Raw genomic sequence first — 24,062 nt, 5'->3', positions numbered from 1 at the left:
CTTCTGTGGGAGGGGAGGCCCCGTATTGCATTGTCGAAATTGATGTTGCCTTGGTACGACGGGGGTATCGGTCTGCCCAATATCAGGAAATACTATTGGGCGTCCCAGTTGGTGCCCATTAATCAAGCAATCTATGTCTCGCCGATGGATCCGGGTTTCGCTATGGATCGTGGCCAAGTGCCTGGGGGAGAGTATACTAGGGTGTTATACGCAAAATGTGGTTGTTACCCCTTAGTGGGTCCTCCATCGACGGTGACAAAGATATGGCACGAGGCTACAAGGCTCGTATAACAATGGCTACTCCCTTGTGGATCTCGGAGAAATTGGGGACACTGTGGAAAACGAAAGGGTTTGACCGGTGGGATCTGATTGGCATTGTGCAGGTGCGAGATGTGTGGGGTAAAGATGGGATGTTGACGTTTGAGGAGCTGCAGGCCAAGTATCAGCTGCATGATACTGAACGGTTTCGTTACCTTCAGATTCGTCATGCTATACGTGCAGTAGTCCCCCATGGTGAGAAACCTCCGGTGGCCTCTCCGCTTGAGGATCGATTGCTGGACGGTCACATGCCAACCAGAGCCATATCATTGACATACAATAAGCTGATCAACCATACTGAGGATCCCCTGGTGAAGCTTAGGGACCAGTGGGTCGCAGATGGCTTTGTTTTGGATGAGGAGGACTGGAGGGAGGCGGTGTCATCCCCTAGAATAGTGGCGGTCCCAATGCGACTTCAATTGGTCCAACTTAGGATCCTACAACGCTCCTACACCACGGGTCCTCGATTGTTGAGGATGGGGTTGGCGGTATCTGCGGATTGCCGAAGAGGGTGTGGAGGGCCGGGAACGTTCCTACATATTCAATGGGAGTGTGAGAAGGTTCGTGATTTTTTGACGAGGATACACTTGAAGATGAGTAAAGTGTGGGGTGTGCGGATCGAGTTGGAAGCGCGTCGCTGTTTGCTGAATGTCTGGGAGCCCTCCGACCTTCCAAGCCATGGCAAGATCTGGGTCACTCTTGCTTGCGCAATTGCCAAGCGCAATATTGCTCAACTCTGGGGTGCGGTTCAGGCACCTCGGGTTGGGAAGTGGATGGAGGACCTTGACAGGTGTATGTTCCGGGAGAGGTCTGTGTATGTATCTAGGGGGCGACCTCGCAAGTGGGGTAAGATCTGGGGTGTTTGGAACGCGTATCGTCGGGACATTTGTACACCACCTGAGATGGACCCAGCCAGTGTGGATTCGGAAGACGCTTAAACCTATTATTTATATTTTGCTTTATTTGTCCACCTGGAAGTCTTTGTTCTCTATATGCATATGTGACAGTACTCAATGCGCTCTGGTCACTTTTGAGTTGTGTATTGTCCTTCTGTTTAATAAAAAGATGTTTAAAAAAAAAAATAACTTCGTCTAACAATTAATTAACCTCGGGGTGACAAGAAATTTTCTGCACCGGGTACCACCTGACCTTGCTACGCCACAGGGCCTGGAATGGACAGAATACCTGAATGTTTACTTTCAGTTTCACAATACACTGAGGGTGAAGTCCCTTTGCCTCGGCAGGAGGTTTGACACTTGTCAAGAGCAGAAGCAGCTGCACACTTTTTCAGCATGTCATTGTGAAGTACTAGTATTGGGGGCATGCAGTAATACACTGATGGTGCACATTACTATAGCGCCTAGTGAACATTCTTTGTGAAACTTTGCCCCGGTAGTGGAAACGTGTCGAAAAACACAAAACACTGATGTAATACGGTCACAAAATTTGCCACATTACGCTGCATAATTTGCCTTTTCTTGCCATATAATTTAGTCAACTCTTCCAAATATAATGACGGTCGCCCTGTTGCATAATTCCAGTGGCCCTGCCACCTGCAGTATGGTGGACGGACATCTGCCTTTATTGTGACAGATTATCCAGTCTGTCGAACTAAAAAATAAGGTCCTTTCTCTTTCAATCTACATGGGACACATGAATTCCTTAGATTTCAACAAGTGTTCAAAGTCAAATTCATAAACCTGTTGCAGCTGTTGAGCCATAACGTTAGTAACCAGATATGGGCAAGCTGGAATGCTCCTGTGACTGTCTGTTTACGGAAAAAATAAGATATTGTTATACACAAATTGAACAAAACCAGTATCTCTACCCTCTCATCTTAATCTTCATTAATAAAACATTGTAATACTGTTCCAATGTTTTGTTTGTACATTTTATCTAACGATCAGATTGTGGGTGAAAAGTAGAAGGGAGCATGAAAAGCTAGAAACAATAATCACCCGAAGTCTTCCAGACCTTTGAGGTACATTGAGCAGACCCTCCAGGATTTCACGGGCACTTTTGTAAAAATCGCGGCATTTTTACAAAAGTGCCGATTAAGCGGCAAACCGCTAAATCGCGAAATCCTGGAGGGTTTGCCTATTACGCTGCCATGCATAAAACATATGCGCGCCTCGGCCATTTTTTGGCCTCTACCTCGCGATTGCCTAGACTCCATAATGCTGCAATTACTCCCCGCTCTCGTTTTGATCACGCCCTTATTTCTGTCCTTTTGCCTGCGCAGCTTACACAAGCATTTCCCCCTGGTTGGCGGTTTAGAGGGGGGTGAGCTACAGTCCAAAGGCTACAGTTTATCAAGCTGTCTGTGCCAGCCTGAGCCCTCCAGAGCAAGCACCCCCACTTCCCCAGACAGCCTCAGAGAGTCCTGTGTCCCAGGCGATGTCTACGGAACTTAGAGTCTGAACCCTCAAGAGTTATCTTCTATAAACGTGGCAATGCAACCTTTTAAGCACTTCACCATATAGCCCATGGGTTTCCGGCTAACTCGCTGGGTCCTAAGCCACCATACCCGGTGCATTGCCCAGCCTATGGAGGCAGTCTTCAAGACTCTCTAACTCCGAATGCAGCTCACGCAGCACACCTATTGAGTGACCCAAACAGTGTCCTCTCACTCTACCAATTCCATAGAAGCCATGCGTGTGTTATCGGAGAAGTAATTGTCGATGGCAGTGCTCAGAGTTTCCCTGAAGCATGTGTCCTCGAGGGCCCGTGGATTAGACCGCCACAGAGGGATCAGTGGGTAGACACCCACTGGTTTATAATCATGCAAGAGAGAGGGCTATGGTCTGAAATCATTAGCCCAAATATTCCATATGGGTCAGTGTCACTATTGGCGACCTAAAGCTGTCGGTCCGTGAAGAGTCTGAGCCCGCACCTTCAGTCTCATTCACAGAATGAAAGCCAGCCTCCATGCCACTCTCTGTCCCCTTCACGATCGCTGCCACTGCCTGTAGGGCTTCGGCCCTTTACCACTCTGTCTGTGAGGTACTATGTTTCCCCATGTGGCCCTGGCGGGGTTTCCTCCTGTGTCTCCTTTTAGACTTCCATTCACGTAGGGCAGCAGCGAAACCCTTCTTCAGGAGCACTGAGCCAGACCTATGGGCCTGCAACCACTCCCAAACTGCTGCTGGGTCATCACAAAATGAGCTCACGATTCTCGCCCTTTTGCCACAGGAGGTCCCGGTCTTTATAATGTAGGAGCTGTGCCGCGATCAGGTGCGGCATGCACCCCGGTTCCGGAGGGTGGGCCAGCACCCGTTGTCCTCTTTCAAGAGTGCAGAAGGCAGTTAGGCCGGTTGGGGCGACCACCACTCTAAGCAAGTCTTCCAGGTAGGCGACCATATCCTTGTTCTCTACCCCCTCGGGCAGTCCAACCACTCTGATGTTCCGCCTATTGCGGCCTTCAGAATCCTCATCCCTACGTTCAAGTGCATGGACTCTGCTAGAGCTTCGTTACTTGGATTGACCGCAACTGTTGCGCAGGGTGGAGATCGGCAAGGGAGGACTCTGCTACTTTGACCCAGTTCGCAAGTTTTTGATGTTCTGGCCCGAGCAGTCCCAGCCCCATCGACACCGTGCTAATGTCTTGGTGTAAGGTGGCTTTATTATCCGCTATAGCTTAAAGTATTTTAGCCAGTTGCAGCCGCAAAGGTTCTTCCGAGTCCCCCAGACCCTGCTTCTCCCTGCCCCGTTTAGTGGCCATCTCCTCTTCACTGGTCTGTGCTCCCGTCGGCCGGGCCCTAGTTTTGCCCATCTTTGGAAAAAGAGGAATTCAGAAAAGTATATAGGTCTCAGCTGCTGTTGGCGAGCAGGCTCCTCCATCTTCAGCGAGTCTTATGCCTTGCCACACCTGGTTGGCCCCTGCCTGCAAATCACGAAGTGCTGTATGGCCCCTGGCCCTCCGCTCCCTCCAAGTGCAACAGGCGACCCCAATGGGGGGACCTGAGATGCAACCAAAAACAGCAGGCCGATCACTGGGCCCCGAGTAGCCACTCCATAAGGGGGCCTCACCACACCCCGTTCACGTGCTTTGCACCACTTCCACCAGGGACCCCTTAGACCATCCGCCAGGCCCCCACCCTCCGGTGGCAGCAGCAGAGCAGACCAAATCAGGGGCAAGGTGCGTCTTCTCATTCTACACAGGGGCACTAGACCCCTTCTAGCCACGAGGAGCCGGTGCATCTTCTGCCTCCGCAGAATGTGTACGTTGAAGCTTGTCTCGTCATTCGCAAGGTCGTCCGCCCCCACCCCCACTCTCCAAACACGCAGGGCGCCACCAATCCCAGGACACCACACCAGGCCCAAATAGGGTTCCTGGCCCCCTCCAACTAGGCTGGGGTCGTCTTCCAAATTGGAAACGGCAGGGAAAGCAAGACACCATGGGCCCTTCACTAGGCCTAGATTGGTGACAGGTCCTTCACGAGGCCCCGAATTGGGCTTCGCACATCTTTAACAGCAGGAGGCCCTCCACACCTCACCCCTGTGCACTGCGCTGGACTTATCAGAGGTCGCCTGAGCATCCCCAGAGCCTCTGTCCTTCGTCAAGGTGACCGAGTGGGCAGCCACAAGGGTGAGGATCACCCATCTCAATGGCACAGGAGCACTCAGCCGCTCCCGTCCATTCAGTTTGTCGAGCCTCGTCTGACCCCAGCATGTGCAGGCCGCCTCCACCAGCACTGCCACTCAACAAATCCGGGCAGGGTTGTAGACCTCCGCGATACATATGATCTAGTTCAGGATTGGTCTCCACCTCTCTGTGCAGGCAGTCACACTCTGCGGCTGCGATGCTGCTGTGCAGGACTCCCAGGCCCGTAGGCACAAAAGATCAGGAGCTCAGGGCCGCCATTTCAGGAGGCCGGGTGCCTCTTGCAGCGTTTGTGGTAGCGTTGCCTTTGAACGAGGGTGAATTGGAGATTGTTATTTTGTGTCCATAATGAATGCTTGTGGTTTTGGTAATGAGAAGGAGTTTTGTTAGGATTCTTTTCCATTTCGCTGGATGTGTAGGGTAAAAGGTGACATTTTTTTTCTTTGGGCCTTTAGATGAATTGTAGTAGATATCAGCAATGAGTAGTTTGGGGTGTTATTTAATCAACTTTTGTTTGAAGTTCTTAGCCGCTGTTGTGGCGAGGTTGGGGGTGATGGAAAAGGAATTTCCACTGTGTGTCTGTAGGGTGGAGAGTAATGCAGGGGTTGGGGCCTGGGGAGGCCTGCTTCTGGTGACCTTTAGTGGGAATTCGGAGTCCTTATCAGAATATTGGATTACCACTTATCATGCGTATGAGGAATAGGAGCAGTGATCACAACTGCACATTAGACAAGATTACATTTGTGGTTGTCTTATGCAGGAATGGGAGCAGTGATCAGATCAGTGTACTAGGCAGGGTTGCCATTACAAGATAGCTGTTCCTTGGAGGTTCGGGAGAACCAGATTTGATAGAGAGCATACAGTCCTTCTTTAGTTTCAGTGATTGATCGCATTTCCAGACCTATGTCGATTACATTGCCAGAGAGAGGGCAGAGAGGAGATAAATTACTTTTGATTAGGGACTGATGAGTGAGGGATATTTAAAGTGTATGGTTAATTAGGGCCAGTGGGAGCGAGATATAAAGCCACCACAGAAAAAAATAGATAAGAGCAGGCGCCGGTGTGGCGTCAAGCGTCCTCGCCTTTCCATAGGTGGAGCTACTGTCAGCAATGTTCTGGAGACTTCAAACACCCCAAGAGAAAACCTGCTGTCATTAGAGCTCAGAGGACTAGGTCGGTCAGTGTGGTTTTGTTAGTTGGCTGGGACGAGTTATTTATTGTCGCAAGCACTGGTTGGTTTCAGTCTTTTCAATCAGTGCAGCAGCTGTGTGGAGTGTTATAACCTAGGTCAGGGAATGTAGTGATCCTGTCTGAGTGAGGAAGGATAGCATCAGATGCTTCAGACCTCATGGTCGCAGCAGTCCTCGGCGGGTTGGGCACCAAGGGATACTATGTGCACGCTAGTGACCTCTGGAGCATCGGGCGGGCAGTGCTCTCATTGCTGAGATATGTTGAGTGCCCCAGATTTCCGTGAGGGAGGGAGGGCAGCATCGGGTGCCTCAGACCTCACAGTTGCAGTTGTCTTTGGCAGGTCGGGTACCACGGGAACCTATGTGCACACCGGCAAACTCCTGAGCATCGGGCGGCAACACTCACTTAAGTGAGATATGTTGAGTGTTCCAGATTTTTATGGGGGCTACAGACCTCCTGAGCATTGGGTGCTCTTGGTAGCAGTAGTCTGCTGCAAGTCGGGTACCATGGAAGCCGGTGTCACCAACATGCGAGGAACAGCTAGCACAGGGCGATCTCGAGTAACATGCAGCAATTATTCTCACTATCTCAAATGAGGTACATTAGTGGCAGCTAATATCTGGACCAGACACTCCGGTCACAGTCCCAGGAGCACAGGAGTCGCTCACCTGGAATTTATAGTGGGTTCCAGTTCTGTTGCCAATGTATGCATGGTCTGTGAGGGCATCGGTGTCTTCGCTGTATCGGGATCCTCCGATCAGGAGCAGTCGTGTGCAGTTTACGCCTCCACCCTAGCTGGTCAGGTCAGCAACTGGTCATTTAGCCTGATGTGGCATAAACTTGCATCTCTGCTCCACTAGGTTGGTTGCAGTCCCAAATGTTAATTATTTTGTCTATATTTGCAGTTTTCATGTTTTGTTTCTTACATTGATTGCAGGGTGGCAGATGGCTGGGCCAAGCTAGGGGTTTTCAAGTGATTTTGTCCTGTGGCTAAGGGTTAACTTGGTGAGCTCCTCTCAGTCGGCCATTTTGGATCAGTGCTAAATGTCGAGGAGTGCGATCATGTGGGAACTATCAGGGTTTCCATATGGGCCACTCTTCTAAATGTGATGTATAATTACCCCTTTCCATGTGCCTGAAAAGTATAGTTTCTTACCTGTCTATGTTGTTTTAATGCTTGAAAAAGTTTCTGGATTCCCATCCTGTGCTTTATTCCACCATCTAGTGGTTGTTATATTTGTCCCTTTTTTCCCCCGTTTGTTGGTGGGTATCGACATACCACCATTAGGTGTCCTTCTGTGACGTCGACGTGCTTCCTCCGGAAGCTTCCACCTTTGGTCGCCATCTTCGGATTCTTTTTTGTTTTATCTCTTGTCTCATCTTCCTTGGTGGAGGAGAGTGGGTTTGCTAGAGAATCCAGAAAATTCTTCAAGCTGAAAAACTACACCTACAAGTAAGAAACAATATGTTTTGCAGCATGAATCTTTTCTGGATTCACACGCTGTGCATAGATTTTGTAGCGGTTTGCTAGTCTTTTGGTGGCTGGGTGGAAGATGAGCGCTGGTTTGTGAATATATGTTGCAAGACTTTTTGGCCTACTTGTGCTTCATTATTCATTTGAATGTCCATGCAGTAATGTTTCGTGAACGTGTACACTGGAGACCATGTTGCTGCCATGTCTTGAATTGGAATATTGGCTTAAAAAGTGTTCTATCTTTACCAAACTCATGTGCCAACTATAAGTGCCACATGGAACTGGGAGCACTTTACATTAATGACACTATTGCAGTGTCGCCGATCCTTATGAGGCATTCAGTATGGCGAAAAGAGACCCTTGCCTTAACAAGAGACATTATAAAGGATGTTCTGAAATTAGATGGGGTGGGTAACATCACTTGGTTAATCTATGTTGAATTCACATTGAAAGCGGTTGGGCTAGATCGCCTTTTTTTGGACCATACTACCTGTTGTTTAATCTCAAAAAAAGACCTAAAAATGCAATTGCTTTCTAATCGGCAGATAAAAAGGGAGGCTAAAAATATTAATCTGACGACAGTAAAGACATACTTGACTTCCCCTAGCATAATGCAAAAAGTTACAAACATCATATATTTAACATTTGTCACTAATCTACAGCATAGGTACATTCTGGTGAGATTTAGTCTGAATTATATACCTCTAATGTTGGGCTTTCCTCGTAATGTTTATGTTGCTTCTGACCTCCCATTTTGTCCATGTGATCAGCAATCTGCTAAGAATGACATGCACTTTTTGGTTTTCTGTAAATTTTATTGTGATGCAAGGAAGCGATTTATAATCCCCATTATGCGTAAAATGAAGTTCAGACAGTGTCGTGTAGCGCATTATTACCTCCAATCATTACCTGACCCTTTTGTTTGTTGTTCTTTGGCGTCCTTTTTGTTATCTGCATTAAAAGAGAGGCGTACAATTTGCTAAAATTATATACCGAACAATGAACAAATTTTATTGTATTGTGTAAATAATTATGAATTGTATTTTATATTACCTTTTTTATATCTCCCAGAGTTTTATATAGCGCGAACTAGAACCGAACCGAATCAGTTATCAGAGCGCTTTACATAGCACCAGTTACGTTACATGAGGACACACTTTCATTTTTTTTTTAGGCACGGGGAGATTAAGTGATTTGCCAAGAATCACAGGGGGTTTTATTTTATTATATTTTATTCATACTGTAATGTTGTGATACACTGCAAATGTCTCTTTTTATTGTAGTATACTTTTTATGCCTTCATTGTGTTGGCGAAATAAAGTTATTCTGACTGGCGAGAAAAGAGATTGTTGCTCACTTTTTTCTTGTTGAGTGAGCCCTGCTCGGCTCCTTGTAATGTTTGCTCTGCTTGTTTGTGGCATAACTGTATAGCTTGTGCAATCCATCTTGCAATTGTGTTCTGGGTTACTGGCCTTCCTAGAAAACTGATTGGAAAAGATAAAAATAATTGCTTTATTTTCCTGTATTCTTTTGTCTTTTCAATATAACACAGGACTGCTCTTCTTGCGTCAAAAGTATGCAATGCTTTCTCTGCCTTGGATTTAGTAAACTTGGCATTTGTATGGTTTGGTTTAGGTGGAGTGTTGATACCACCTTTGGCAGGAACTGTGGATCAGTTCTCATGACGAGTCTGTCGTTATGTATTTGGAAGTAGGGTTCCTGCAGTGTTAGTGCCTGCAGTTCGCTAACTCTACGTAGTGATGTTATTGCTACTAAAAATGCCATCTTCAATGTGAGCATCTGCGGAGTTGCCTTGTGTAGAGGCTCAATGGAGCTTACATCAGCTGAGCAAGTACTATATTAAGATTCCATGTGGGTGCAGACACTGTTTTTGAGGGTGCAATTCTTTTTGCCCCTTCTAGGAACCTCTTGACCACGTGAGAAGTGACAAAGCTCTGCCCTGTTTGTCCTCTTGTATATGCTACAATTACTGCTAAGTGAACCTTTAGCGATGTATAGGTTAGTTTGCTATGTAGTAAATGTGTTAAGTACTTCAGAACCGGTATTTTTGTGATCTTCTTGGAAAGATGTTCTTTGAGGCATCATCTTTTCCATTTTGCGGTGTAAGGTTTTCTTTTTGTTGGCTTCCTAGCCTCTCGTAGAACTGCCATTGTGCTTTCTGGAGGTTTTAGGTGTGCAAATTATATGTCCTCAGGAGCCATGCTGCAAGGCTCAGGCTCTCGTGTTCTGGGTGAAGTACTTTTCCCTCTTGCCTTGTTATTAAGTTTTGACTTTTTGGCAATTTGTGAATTGATCCTTGAGATATTTCCATTATCTCTGAGAGCCAAGTCTGTCTTGCCCATCGAGGGGCAATGAGTATCATCGTCATGTGGCTGCTTTTGCATTTGTTGATTACTCTGTGGAGAAGTGGTATTGGGGGGAAAAGTGTAAGCAGATATTCCTGACCTGTATATCCATAGCGCATTCCCCAGGGACTTATTGCAAGGTTGCCTGGAAGCGATGCATTGGCATTTTGCATTGTGGGGTGCGGCAAAGAGGTCGACTTTTGGAGTTCCCCATTGTGAAAAATCTTGAGGAGTTCTGTTTGATTCAACTCCCACTCATAGGATGATTACGCCTGTCGGCTCAGCCTGTCTGCTTCTATATTGTCCTTTCCTGGCAGGTGCATTGCTATTATGTTTGTTTCTTGGGATTGCCCATGTACTAAGTTTCTGAGCTAGAGTTGAGTGTGTCCATGATTGTGTTCCTCCTTGCTTGTTTATGTCAAACATGGTGGTTGTGTTGTCTATTTGTATCAGAACTGTATTTCGGTAGAGCTCTTTCTGAAAGGCTTTTAAGGCTAGGAACACCGTTTTTAACTCTAGGATATTGATGTGCTGTAGAGCATTCTGCTGTGTCAACAATCCCCTTTGAGGTTGTTCATGTGCGCTCCCCATCCTATCTGTGAAGCATCTGTTGTTATGGTCACTGTTGGAGTTGGTTGTGTGAAAGGTCTCATTTGTCATATGTTGTTTGATTACACCATGCTATTTCCTGCTGTACTGTTTGCGTGACAACCACTAGATCTTCCCAACTCCCTGTTGCTTGTGACCACTGTGCTTGAAGCCATTCTTGGAATGGTCTCATGTGCAGGCAAATGTTATTAATTAAATGAATGCATGAAGCCATCATTCCTAGCAGCTTCCCCACTGTCCTCACTGTCAGAGCTTGGCCCTTCTGGTGTAGCTGTGTCTCCTTCAGTAAAGCTAATATCCTCTTCTCGCTTGGGAACACCTTCCCCAATGTTGCATCTATTATATCTATTCTTGCCCCTGAGAACACTTTTTCTTGTTCTGGGGGAAGATTTGCCCCAGTGAATGGAAAACCCGAGCTGAACTAGTGTCTCTATTACTTGCTGTATATGCTGTTTGCAGAGTCTGTACGAGCTTGCTCTTACGAACCATTTGTCTAAGTACGGGTATACATGGATTCCTTGTCTTTCTTAGATGAGCGGCCACTGCTGCTAGGCACTCTGTGAACACTCTTGGTGCGGACTTTAGACTAAAAGCTAGCACTTTGAATTGGTAGTGCGTTTCGTCGACTACAAATCTTAATAGTCTCTTGTGTTTCTTGTTCATGGGAATGTGTAAGTAGGCATCCTTTAAGTCTATGGTTGCCATGTAGTTTCCTTTTTGCAACTGAGGAATCACCTCTTGCAGTGTTGTCATTTTGAACCTTTGAGTCTTCATAAATTTGTTGAGAAATCTGAGGCATAAATTTTGATGAAGTGTTCCGTCTATCTTTGGAATTAGGAAGTACGTGCAGTAATTTCCTTTGTTTCTTTCTCTGTGTGGTACCCGTTCTATTACTTCTTTGGCTTATAATTCTTGTACTTCTTGGAGTAGATGAGTAACTTCTCTCTTTAAACGTAATTTCCTCTTTGGGCCTTTGTTTGGAGGTTGTGGGATTAGATGTATGCAGTAACCGTACTGTATTATGTTTAAGATCCATTTGCCTGGAGTGATCTCTCTCCATTCGTGGAGGAAGTACTTTAACTTGCCTCCTACCGGTGTAGTATGATGGAGGAACTGTTTGTTTATTTGATGTTGTTGTTCTATTGCGGGCACACTAAGTGATGTTTCTTGAGTGTGTGTACTGCTTGGAATGCATTCACTTTGTTGTTGGTGCTCCCCCTCTTTGTGGAAGGCCTCTTCCCCGGGGGCGTCCTGGAAAGGATTGTCTTCCTTGCTGGTATTGCCAATTTTGTTGTTGTCCTTGGTTTAACCCTTGGTAACCCTGATGATGTGACTGATGCGAAGAAGTATGGAATGGTTACCTCTGTCCGCTGGTCTCCTTGAGGGGGTGCCCCTACGCATGCCTCTGAATTGTAGAGCGCCCATAGATCTTGCTGTTTCGTTGTGCTTTTTAGGTTTCGCTGGAGGGCGGAGCTCTTAGCTCCGCCTCCAGAGAAATCTCTTGATTTTAGTAAGGACTCTGGAATACGCCCCCCTGTCCCATTGGCTAGCTCCATAAATGGAGGCTAGCCATTGGAACAGAGATCTGTCCGTCAAGTCCGGACCAGATTCGGGGGCGTTCCCGAGATTTTTTCCCAGGGCGGAGTTACGTTTTTTCCCGTTCCCTCCCCTTTCACTGATGCGCTGTCCATTCCCGCCCCCTCCGTGTGCCTTTCCGCCCCCCCCTCGCTGTCCTGTGCACGTTTCCCGCCGTCCGTGTCCTCTCCCGCCCCCTCCCGCCGTCCGTGTCCTCTCCCGCCCCCTCCCGCCGTCCGTGTCCACTCCCGCCCCCTCCCGCCGTCCGTGTCCACTCCCGCCCCCTCCCGCCGTCCGTGTCCACTCCCGCCCCCTCCCGCCGTCCGTGTCCACTCCCGCCCCCTCCCGCCGTCCGTTCCACAGGTTCCGCAGGGGAGAAACTGTCAGGAGACAGCAGCCCGAGGTACGGTTGTGTGGATGGGACGAGGGTGCAGGTACCAGCTGAGAGACAGCTGGGGTAGGCTCTGCCCTCTCTTGTGTGCCAGCTCATCTCCTTTGTACTCAACGTTTAGGGCCCCGCTGTATCGCTGCCTTGTTATCAGAATGTTCTGCTCGACGCCATTTATCGCTGATGATAGAAAATTGCTCTGTTGCCAGGACGCTGCCGCTGAAATAGGGGGCAGGAGGCGCGCTTCCATCTCGGAGCTTGAAAGCTATTCAAATGAATGTGAAAAGGGAGGCAGGGATGCGGGGATAAACGAATACGAGGCACTCTCGCTCCCCTTTTCAGCGCCCACCGTGTTTTTTCTTGGCGCGCAGCCTCGCCTGCTACAGGGCTCCGTCCGGTGTTTGCTGAAAAAGGCTTAAAAGTTGCGCGGTGTGCCCCCTGGGCTCTGCGAGGCCCAGGGATTCGCTTCTCGAGGTCGTGGCCCCTCTCACCCTTCGCCCCCCCCCCGCCCGCACCTCCGCCATCTTCTCCCTCTGTCGACCTATCTCCATTGTTCACCATGTTTCTCCTCTATCACCTCTCTCACATCTCTACCCCTCAACATTCCTCTATGTTTCGCTCTTCCCTCTCTCTCTCCCCTTCTACCTTTTCATTTCCCCGCGCTGGGCGCGCTCTCCCTCTTTCCCACTCTCTCCTCCTCTTTCGTCCCCATCGCCTTCCCTAGCTCCCTCGTCTGCTGTAATGTGCAGCGTGCTGCTCGCTTTTAAGGCCTTCAGATGAGAGTACATTACAGGTTATGCCTCGGGGGTGGGGGTTCTGCCTCGCGAGGTGGTAAGTAGTCCGGGACCAAGCACCCCACCCCGCTTGTCTCTGTAAAGTGAGAGTGTCTATGAAACTCTCTCTTGGAACAGACCATGGCGCGCCTTCGAGCCGCTGCTCACCGTTCACACTGTGTAAACCAGGGTGCTGAGAAGGGACATCTGTGCAGGAGACGCTGCACTAGAGAAGTGTGTCACCGGAGTCATTGCCATGCATTCACAGCCTGCATTCTTTGATACGTTTACATTGTTGTTCTATTTCAGATGCACTAACGTGTGCACGAGAATCCAAACCCTTTCTATATTATGATCTGTAGAGTTGGGGTGAAAGGGCGTGTTTCACGGCTGCAGTTGGAGATAGAGGAGACACGTACACCTATACACACTTGCATAGCCACACAAAGTACTAGATTTGTACATTCGTATACACGTACATATATATTATTTTTACACCTGCTCACCTATATCATGAATATGCATGTGTACATGCACGTTTGTATGCATACGCATTTTTGCCACTTGCTCTGCTGGCCCGGCTATAGCGCCGAGAAATGTTTCTCCTTTTTTTTTCGGTCTATGAAGGGCCTGGGCGCGGGGTACATTTCACTTGCGCTCTAAATGTAGAGGATGATGCCCAGGGCGATTGTTGTATTGCACCCTGCAGTGCCCTCCTACCAGGAAAGGCAAGGGTGAGGGTTGTAGGTAGCAGGGAGTGCCATGCTGCCGGCGGTGGCCTGGGTAAGGGTTGTGCATCACTCTTGGTACTTTGCTGCTGATTCTGGGTAGAATGAAGGTTGTGTGCCACTTGCTGTGCACCGTGGGTGTGTGTGGGGGGGGCCTGTGTGTGTGTGTGGGGGGGGCTCTGTGTGGAGGGGATCTGTGTGGGGGGGCTCTCTGTGGGTGTGGGTGTGTGTGGCATTTGCGAGAGATTAAGCTATTGGCATTGTAAATGACAATGCCATTTATTTATCGGTTTTCAAAACGAACACATAAATAAAAAAATTGTCATTTACAATGCCAATAGCTCTAACTTTTCCAAAGGCGAAACCGTTGCATTGTAAATGCTTGTTTTATTTGGTTCTGCTTGTCGTGCTTCCAAACAGCTGCTCCATTGAACGGTGAGTTCAGTATATTGTTCTGCACCTCACGTTTGAAACCGGCGCTCCGCAGCCATGCATGCCTTCTTTCGGTGATGCCAATCATCATCTGCCTGCTTGATGTTTCTGCTGCATCTAGAGCGATTGTACGCATGTATTCACAAAATTCTTTCCTTCCTCTATAAGTGGCTTGCTCTTTTTTGGAATTGTTCCGGTAGGTGCTTTAGTTGCTTCCCTACCTCCTCTCAGTGTTGGTATGCAGGTCTGTTGAGCAATGCATTTGAATTTGCTATGCGCCATTGAGTTTCCACACTTCTCTCGACCTTTCTCCCCATAAGGTCCATCCTCTTGCTTTCTTGGTCTGGTGGTGGACCCGTGGTGGTTGGTACATTACTCCTTTTCCTGGCAGTGGCTGTTATAATGGAGTCAGCTGCCACTGACCCCTTGATGTAAATAGGGTCCTTGGAGGAGTGTTTCTATTTTTTCTCTCCTTTTGTTGTGACTGCCTTACATGTGTCAGGCTCCTTTAATGCCTCTTTTCCATGGCCAGTACACTTGGAAGCATAGGGAGGAATTGGTTCCTTAATTGTGTAGGCATTAATGTTTCGAGTAGAAAACATGATTGTGGTTTTCTTCCACCAGTTGTACTCCATAGGTATCTGCAGCCTTTTTGATGACTTGGCTGTACATACCAATGGTGTCTGGAGGTGAAGGCCTTGAAGGATAGGTATCAACAGTCTCTTCTGGGGAGTTGGCAACGAGGTCTTGCCATTGTAGCTCTTGAACCTCAGAGGTTAAACGAGCCCACATAAGTCTGTTTGTCATCTTCTTCTCTGAACAATAATTCTTCTTCTTGCCCCTCGAGTGGTTCGGGTGTAGTTGGAGGCTGTAACTCCACAACACTTTTCTCTACTTCTGTCGAAGTTTTCAGTGTATCTTGAATTGCTTCAAGCTTTCATCAAACTCTCTTTCTTTGCAAAATACTCGCCATTTCTGCTTCTAGCCTCTTCTTTTTCTTCTTGATCTTGGACTTGTATGTGTCAGCGTCGAGACTTTCTGCCTTGCTCTTCGCTGTCAACGGCGCCTTCACAGCAGTCGAAGACTGTTTTGACTTCACTTGTTTCGGCATCGCAGCGTCCTTTCCTTGACCGTCTTTCGACAACTTTGATCTTTTGAGGGTCTTTGCCATTACGGAGTCCTTGTCTAAGGATCCAACAGAGTGTTTCTCTCTGGACGCAATTGCGGACGTCGAGTGCTTTGACGCCGAGGCTCCCTTTGAAGCCCTTAAATCCATTTTTTAGGACCCGTCTAGTTTTTTTGAGGTCGACAATTCTCTTACCTCTCTCGACGTCTTCTTTTCGACATCTATGACCTGGACGTCTATGTTTTCGTCCACCTCTGGACCTTCAGCGACACTGTCCTCTTCCTCACTGGAGAGTCCCAGGTCTTGTAGCGAAGGTGCTGTGCCCTGCCCCTGCATGTTGTAGTTGGCTCTTCTCTGTCTCTCTCTTACTCTCAAAGTCTTTGGTGTGAAAGCGGAACACGCGCTGCCATCTTCACTTTGGTGATTGAGTGGTAAGCAAAGGTTGCAGTCAGGATGTTGGTCCTTTTCAGCGTACTTTTTTTGACAATTTTGGCAGAACTTGAACGGTGTCTTGTCCATTACCGCGCACAGGGAGCCCCCTGTATGCACATTGTCTGTTTGTCAGCGAAGGTTTTTTTTTCAGCTTACGCCGCACTCTGGCACCTTGATTTGAAGTCCGGTACGTAGAATCCTCGTACTGTTTGTTTTATTAAGTTTATTCGTTAGTTTTCGTTGATTCTTCTCTCCAAATATCAGGAGCTCCTTCCATATCGATCCAGACTCAACGGCAGAATAAACAGAATCTGAAGATGGTGACTAAAGGTGGGAGCTTCCGGAGAAAGCACGTCGACGTCACAGGACACCAAATGGTGGTATGTCGACGCCCACCAACAAACGGAAGAAAAACAAGCATTGGAAATGCAATAGGTCTCGCATTAGAAAAGTTGAAGTTATTGGTCTTGTAAATGACATATTTTATTTATTTGTTGGTTTTTAAAATTGCTAAATTGATGGCTTTGTCATTTACAATGCCAATAGTTATAACTTTCGCGAATGTGACACCTATAGCATTTGGAATGCAACATGTTTTGTATTTACGTGACTTAGATGGCAGCTCTGGTCGTTAGGCCACATCTCTAGAGAGCAGGAGAGTGCAGCAGGGGAGAGAAGCACAGCAATGCAATAGGTCTCGCATTAGGAAAGTTTGAGCTATTGGTATTGTAAAGGACACATTTTTTATTTTTGTGCTTGTTTTGAAAATAGCGAAATTAATAGCTTTGTTATTTACAATGCCAATAGTTTTATCTTTCGCAAATGTGACACCTATTGTAACACAATATGTGTTGTGAGGGTGAGTGAGGGTGAGAGTGAGGGTGAGGGGTTGAGGGTGAGGGGTTGAGGGTGAGAGGGTGAGGGGGTGAGGGGGTGAGGGGGTGAGGGGTTGAGGGTGAGTGAGGGTGAGGGTGAGTGAGGGTGAGGGGTTGAGGGTGAGTGAGGGTGAGGGTGAGTGTGAGGGTGAGTGAGGGTGAGGGTGAGGGGTTGAGGGTGGGTGAGGGTGAGAGAGTGAGGGTGAGTGAGGGTGAGTGAGGGGTTGAGGGTGAGGGGTTGAGGGTGAGTGAGGGTGAGGGGTTGAGGGTGAGTGAGGGTGAGGGTGGGTGAGGGTGAGTGAGGGTGAGGGGTTGAGGGTGAGGGGTTGAGGGTGAGTGAGGGTGAGGGTGAGTGAGGGTGAGGGTGGGTGAGGGTGAGTGGGGGTGAGGGTGAGTGAAGGTGAGTGAGGGTGAGTGAGGGTGAGGGTGGGTGAGGGTGAGTGGGGGTGAGGGTGAGGGTGAGTGAGGGTGAGGGTGAGTGAGGGTGAGTGAGGGTGAGTGAGGGTGAGGGGTTGAGGGTGAGTGAGGGGTTGAGGGTGAGTGAGGGTGAGGGGTTGAGGGTGAGTGAGGGTGAGGGGTTGAGGGTGAGTGAGGGTGAGGGTGAGTGAGGGTGAGGGGTTGAGGGTGAGTGAGGGTGAGTGAGGGTGAGGGTGAGGGGTTGAGGGTGAGTGAGAATGAGGGTGAGTGAGGGGTTGAGGGTGAGGGGTTGAGGGTGAGTGAGGGTGAGGGGTTGAGGGTGAGTGAGGGTGAGGGTGAGTGAGGGTGTGAGGGTGAGGGTGAGTGAGGGTGAGTGAGGGTGAGGGGTTGAGGGTGAGTGAGGGTGAGGGTGAGTGAGGGTGAGTGAGGGTGAGGGGTTGAGGGTGAGTGAGGGTGAGGGTGGGTGAGGGGTTGAGGGTGAGGGGTTGAGGATGAGTGAGGGTGAGTGAGGGTGAGTGAGGGTGAGGGGTTGAGGGTGAGGGGTTGAGGGTGGGTGAGGGGTTGAGGGTGAGTGAGGGTGAGGGTGAGTGAGGGTGAGGGGGAGTAAGGGTGAGGGTGAGTGAGGGTGAGGGAGGGTGAGTGAGGGTGAGGGGTTGGGGGTTGAGGGTGAGTGAGGGTGAGTGAGAGTGAGGGGTTGAGGGTGAGGGGTTGAGGGTGAGTGAGGGTGAGGGTTGAGGGTGAGTGAGGGTGAGGGGTTGAGGGTGAGTGAGGGTGAGGGGTTGAGGGTGAGTGAGGGTGAGGGTGAGTGAGGGTGAGGGTGGGTGAGGGTGAGTGAGGGTGAGGGGTTGAGGGTGAGTGAGGGTGGGTGAGGGTGAGTGGGTGAGTGAGGGTGAGGGTGAGTGAGGGTGAGTGAGGGTGAGGGGGAGTGAGGGTGAGTGAGGGTGAGGGGTTGAGGGTGAGGGGTTGAGGGTGAGTGAGGGGTTGAGGGTGAGTGAGGGTGAGTGAGGGTGAGTGAGGGTGAGTGAGGGTGAGTGAGGGTGAGGGGTTGAGGGTGAGGGGTGAGGGTGAGGGGTTGAGGGTGAGGGGGTGAGTGAGGGTGAGGGGTTGAGGGTGAGTGAGGGGTTGAGGGTGAGTGAGGATGAGGGGTTGAGGGTGAGTGAGAGTGAGGGTTGAGGGTGAGGGGTTGAGTGTGAGTGAGGGTGAGGGGTTGAGGGTGAGTGAGGGTGGGTGAGGGTGAGTGAGGGTGAGTGAGGGTGAGGGGTTGAGGGTGAGTGAGGGTGAGGGGTTGAGGGTGAGTGAGGGTGAGGGGTTGAGGGTGAGTGAGGGTGAGTGAGGGTGAGTGAGAGTGAGTGAGGGGTTGAGGGTGAGGGGTTGAGGGTGAGGGGTTGAGGGTGAGTGAGGGTGAGGGGTTGAGGGTGAGTGAGGTTGAGGGTGAGTGAGGGTGAGGGGTTGAGGGTGAGTGAGGGTGAGTGGGGGTGAGGGTGAGTGAGGGGTTGAGGGTGAGTGAGGGTGAGGGGTTGAGGGTGAGTGAGGGTGAGGGGTTGAGGGTGAGTGAGGGTGAGGGGTTGAGGGTGAGTGAGGGTGGGTGAGGGTGAGTGAGGGTGGGTGAGGGTGAGTGAGGGTGAGTGAGGGTTGAGGGTGAGTGAGGGTGAGGGGTTGAGGGTGAGTGAGGGTGAGGGGTTGAGGGTGAGTGAGGGGTTGAGGGTGAGTGAGGGTGAGGGGTTGAGGGTGAGTGAGAGTGAATGAGGGGTTGAGGGTGAGGGGTTGAGGGTGAGTGAGGGTGAGGGGTTGAGGGTGAGGGGTTGAGGGTGAGTGAGGGTGAGGGGTTGAGGGTGAGTGAGGGGTTGAGGGTGAGTGAGGGTGAGTGAGGGTGAGGGGTTGAGGGTGAGTGAGGGTGAGTGAGGGTGAGTGGGGGTGAGGGTGAGTGGAGGTGAGGGTGAGTGAGGGTGAGGGTGGGTGAGGGTGGGTGAGGGTGAGTGAGGGTGAGGGGTTGAGGGTGAGTGAGGGGTTGAGGGTGAGGGTGGTTGAGGGTGAGGGGTTGAGGGTGAGTGAGAGTGAGTGAGGGGTTGAGGGTGAGGGGTTGAGGGTGAGTGAGGGTGGGGGTGAGGGGTTGAGGGTGAGTGAGGGTGAGGGGTTGAGGGTGGGTGAGGGTGAGGGAGGGTGAGGGGTTGAGGGTGAGTGATGGTGAGGGTGAGTGAGGGTGAGGGTGAGGGTGGGTGAGGGTGGGTGAGGGTGAGGGTGAGGGTGGGTGAGGGTGGGTGAGGGTGGGTGAGTGAGGGTGAGGGAGGGTGAGGGGTTGAGGGTGAGTGAGGGTGAGGGTGAGTGAGTGAAGGTGAGGGGTTGAGGGTGAGGGGTTGAGGGTGAGTGAGGGTGAGGGTGAGTGAGGGGTTGAGGGTGAGGGGTTGAGGGTGAGGGGTTGAGGGTGAGTGAGGGTGAGGGGTTGAGGGTGAGTGAGGGTGAGGGTACATGCTTTTCACTTTCTTCAAAGGTTGTCCGTGCATCAAGGGTAGTTGACTGAACTTTAAGTATAATAATTGTACGTACTCTTCAGGTGGCATTGAGCTCACACCCTCGAATGGTCTTCGGTAGTATTGTTTCCTGTAGAATTCTATTTCCTGCTTATAAAGCGCATGTCTCGGTCAGTATCAGCAAAGTGGTATGTGCATGTGAAAGTCGGAGAGTTGGAGGCGGGTAAGGAAATGCAGAACATTCTGCAAAAGTAATGGGAAACCATTGTTATCTTGAAACTGTTTTTAACCGACAGTCTTTTATTCCTAATCATAGATGAGTGGGAGTAATACAGGGACTGGAGCAGCAGCGCCTCAGTTTGGATTGGTGTGGCAGGCAGGAGAAAGTCAGGAGAGGGAGGAGGGGGAACTGCTTGCGAAATGAAATTAAAAGCGGCCGGCCGGGAAATGCTCTCGGTAGCATTCGTTTGAAGTGTGAAGCAGGGGGCGGGAGCAGCCTTTGATGTGCGGATAATTAGAGGAGGAGCAGCCAGGAGATCCAAGCTGGGGGAACAGATGGCTGGCGATTTGATGCTGTGCACGCGCATTTTAGGTCAATGCGCTTGCGCATTGACCTAAAAGCGCACGGGCACAGCACCAAATCGCCACAGTTAGTTAAGCTTTGTTTAAAGCCCTATAGTCTCGCTTCTCTCAATGCGCATGCGCATTGATAGGTCACGAGACCTAAAAAAAGGGGACAAATACAACAATTCCGGAACCAACCACTAGATGGCGGAATAATGCACAGCATGTGAATCCAGGAAAGATTCACGCTGCAAAACCCTGATTTCCCTTAGGCAGGTACTGTATATTCTGTCAAGATGGCAACTCCAAAACACTCAGTCGTTTTTAAATAGTGCTGAGGGAAGACCGTTTGAGCCTGGAGCCCTGCTGCTTTTACAGGCCTGTATTCTTGTTTCGAACTTTTGTTTTGTAAAATTTAGACATGGTGCTCTACTGGATGTGCTTGCCAATAATTCATTTTTATTCGGGTTCTGATATAATTTGGAAATGTGCTCTACCCACTTTTCTTCAGGCACAGTATTTCCTAAAGGTCCTGTGGGCCCTCACTCGAGTTGGTTAATAATGAACCTTAGTGGCTTGCTGTTTTATGCCTTGCAAGCCTCCACGATTCTTTTGCACTCCTGGTCCATGTGGGCTTTCCTTATTTCGTAGAAATATTTGGGGAAGGCACCTGGCATGTGTTGAGACTTCTAGCTGCTTTGTGGAGTTGCTGACTCTGTTGCCTTAAGGCGTGGGTGTACCATTTCTTTTTGTATCTCCTGCGCATAGATCTTCCGCTTGTGATGGCCCAGATGTTTTTTCAGTGATCGCTGCATAGTCTTCCATTTAGAGAACGGGTCTGATTCTTTCCCTTGCCCAGTTGGTAAGTTTGCTTTCCATTCCTCATACTTTTTCAAGGATAAGTTGGTCCATCTTATCACTGCTAGTGACTACCTAGATCTTGTGTACCAAGATTTTTCATGCGATCCGTATGCTTTATATATTTTTGTGATCTGAGGATGGTGGCCGCTTTCGCATCTAACTTCTATATGAAAGCTCAGGATGCCATGGATTAAGGAGGAAGATGTTAAGGTGTAGTCCAAGGTCGGTTCAGAATTCCTTGACTTTTATGTCTGCGTTTGCTATGTTGATTAGCGCTGTCTTTTAAGTCATTCTGCGCCACTCTGCAAAATGAAATTGTAGTCCTACTTATAGTTTTGAGAAATGTTCTGGATTTTGCTTTTAAAAATCTGGTCACCCTACTCACGACACTGGAGTCAGGTGGGAAGACAAATCCAAGCTTCTCTTATGGACTCTGGATCTATGGGTGTATGACAGAACAGGCAGATTAACTGCTATCTCGATGCCTAAGAAGAGTCTGTCTTCGTAGCCCTGGACAGACCGACTCCGTTGATATCTCCCTGTACAAGGCAAGTGGTCCTTAGGGGTTTCCCTGAGATTTGCATGCCTGTTTCTGTCTCCCTGATCCTTAACATTGTGTGCATTTTTCTGCAAACGAGTGCAGGGGGTGAAAGAAGGAAGAACCTGGAAACCAAGCCCTCATTTTCCAGCACGTAGCAGCCTGCTAACAATACTCTTTCAACTACTTGTACAAGGGGCCTTATCTCAATTGGAACCAGCAGTCGAAGTGAATTAAAAAAAAGTATGGGAACTGTGATCCTAAGTGCAACTGGGGTGGTGTCAGTGAGTGTGAGGGCAGGATCAAAGACATGGCTAAAAAAAAAAAAATATATTCAGTAACTATTTTATCGGTCTTTTACCTTCAGGTAACTGCATATAAAATAATGCACACCATAAATGAAAAATAAATGCAAGCTAAATTATTCAGTTAGAGAGTCATTATTTTACACTATGAAACCTCTATTGGTTAATGTGATCACTGCTTATATTTGTGTATGTAACAGAGAGCCACAGAATTGAATTCTGGTTTGTACAGTGGGAAATAGTGACGTCTGTTTTAGTGTTATGAGGTCAAAGCCTGTGACAGAAAGCACTGGTGATATGCAAATAATTATTCGAAACAGGTATTATACACAATGTTAATTAAACTGCCACAAAATGCAAAAAAAATTAGGTTTAAAGATTGCAAAAAGTGCTTCCAAAATATAGATTTTATTAGAACATTGGAATGTTGGGAGCTCCATTGAAAACAATAGAGTGCTCTGGGCTTATAATGGCTGGTTTAAGCCTGGAGCTCCAACATTCCAATGTTTGTCTTTATCTTTCTCCATTCTTAATATTAGACTCTTCTATCCTTAGGGGGTGGGATGTTCTAAAAGCCTTGTAGCCCTTCTGCTATTTGGGAGCTTGCAGCTCGGGCTTATAACTTGGGTTCTTGACCTTTAACAACCGGTATAGACCTCCACATCGGGCTATAAGGCTACAGTAATAGACTGAACCCACTGTAAACCTTTTTGTATAACTGTCTATTAAAAGCATGCACTCCTCGGGTCAGTTGATAATACAGTATTGCTCATAAATAATTCATCTTTGTCCTCACGAAGCTTCAAGTGAACTCCATCAATTTAAGTCAATACCCACCTCCAAGTAGCCTTTACTTTTGCAGATTTACCAGTTACACATGTTTCCAGTTTTTCCAGGCAGCAGATAACCTGGCAAGAAGGCGTGTTCCTTGTTTAGCTCTCTGACCCTCCCTCAACTTCAGAGCACTCGAGACTCCCTCCCATTCACTTTGGCTGAGACGTTTCAGGAATGAACCGCCCGGACAGTTGTCTTTTGAGAAAAAGTAGTGGAATTGTTTTTGTAAAATTAAAGTATGGGCACATCATGCCCCTCAGATACTGCCCACTTCGACCACTGCTTGGAACAGCGCAATATCATACTTGCTTACGATCTGTACATGTACAGTTGAGTTGAGTTGAATTTACCATTTCTGCCAGGGTATTTCAGCCCCTATCCGCACTGCTTATAGGACACACAAATAGCTGTCATTCAACCCTGTCCCACCAATCTAACAATCGAACCAATACACAGCAGAGCTCAAATATCCTAATCCTGACCTGCAGCACCCATTTACATTCCGGTATCGGGAAACACACACTCACACACACCTCTTCCAGTTCACCATAATCCTAAACTGCTGCCCTCCTTGATAATCCAGTACCAAGGCCCACACACCGCTCTACCGTGCACTCTACAGGGCCGGACTGTCCGTAGCGGGCATCGGGCGTTTTCCCCGGGAGGCAGGAAGGGTGGGTGCTGGTTTTGTAGCAGTAGGGGCTGGTTTTGTTACTGGGGGCCTGTTTTGCAGTGGTGCTTAAATATCTGCTCCCAGTAACAAAAGAAGCACTGCTTCACACTTGCACCCACTCCACCATCCCACCCTCCAGGGGTGCTGGCTTGGAAAAATGTCCAGGGCTGCTTTGGGTACCCAGTCTGGCACTCTAAGGCGGACTTGCTGGACCCTTACTTTTCCAGTACTAGACGCAGACGCTATTACTTGCATATCCTAACCCTGACTAGCAGTACCCTTCACTTTCACAGTACTGGGAGTGGGACCCACACAGCTTTATCAGGGCCCCGTAGTCTTCACTTACAGGACCGCTCCAGTTTTAGAACACAAACAGTGCGCTGCCAATGCATCGCAACACTGACCTGCAGCGCCCCCTAGTGCTCTTACACCATCATCTCCTACCTTAGCCTTGTGGTCTGAGCCAGCTTGTCACTTTAGGATATGAATCCTCAGAAGTGAAAGGTCAACAG

The 24,062-nt window shown here is 48.9% G+C and overlaps 1 long non-coding RNA gene across 1 annotated transcript in view; it reads left to right on the top strand.

Moving 5' to 3' along the window:
* LOC144826043 (uncharacterized) overlaps nt 1–24,062 on the top strand; it is a 766,049-nt gene that overhangs the window by 640,738 nt on the left and 101,249 nt on the right. The window lies entirely within an intron of this gene.

Source organism: Lissotriton helveticus, chromosome 1_1, assembly GCF_964261635.1.
Source record: "Lissotriton helveticus chromosome 1_1, aLisHel1.1, whole genome shotgun sequence".
Taxonomy (NCBI): Eukaryota; Metazoa; Chordata; class Amphibia; order Caudata; family Salamandridae; genus Lissotriton; species Lissotriton helveticus.
Note: the sequence above shows the minus strand (reverse complement) of the source record. Positions and strands in the feature narration are given on the sequence as shown.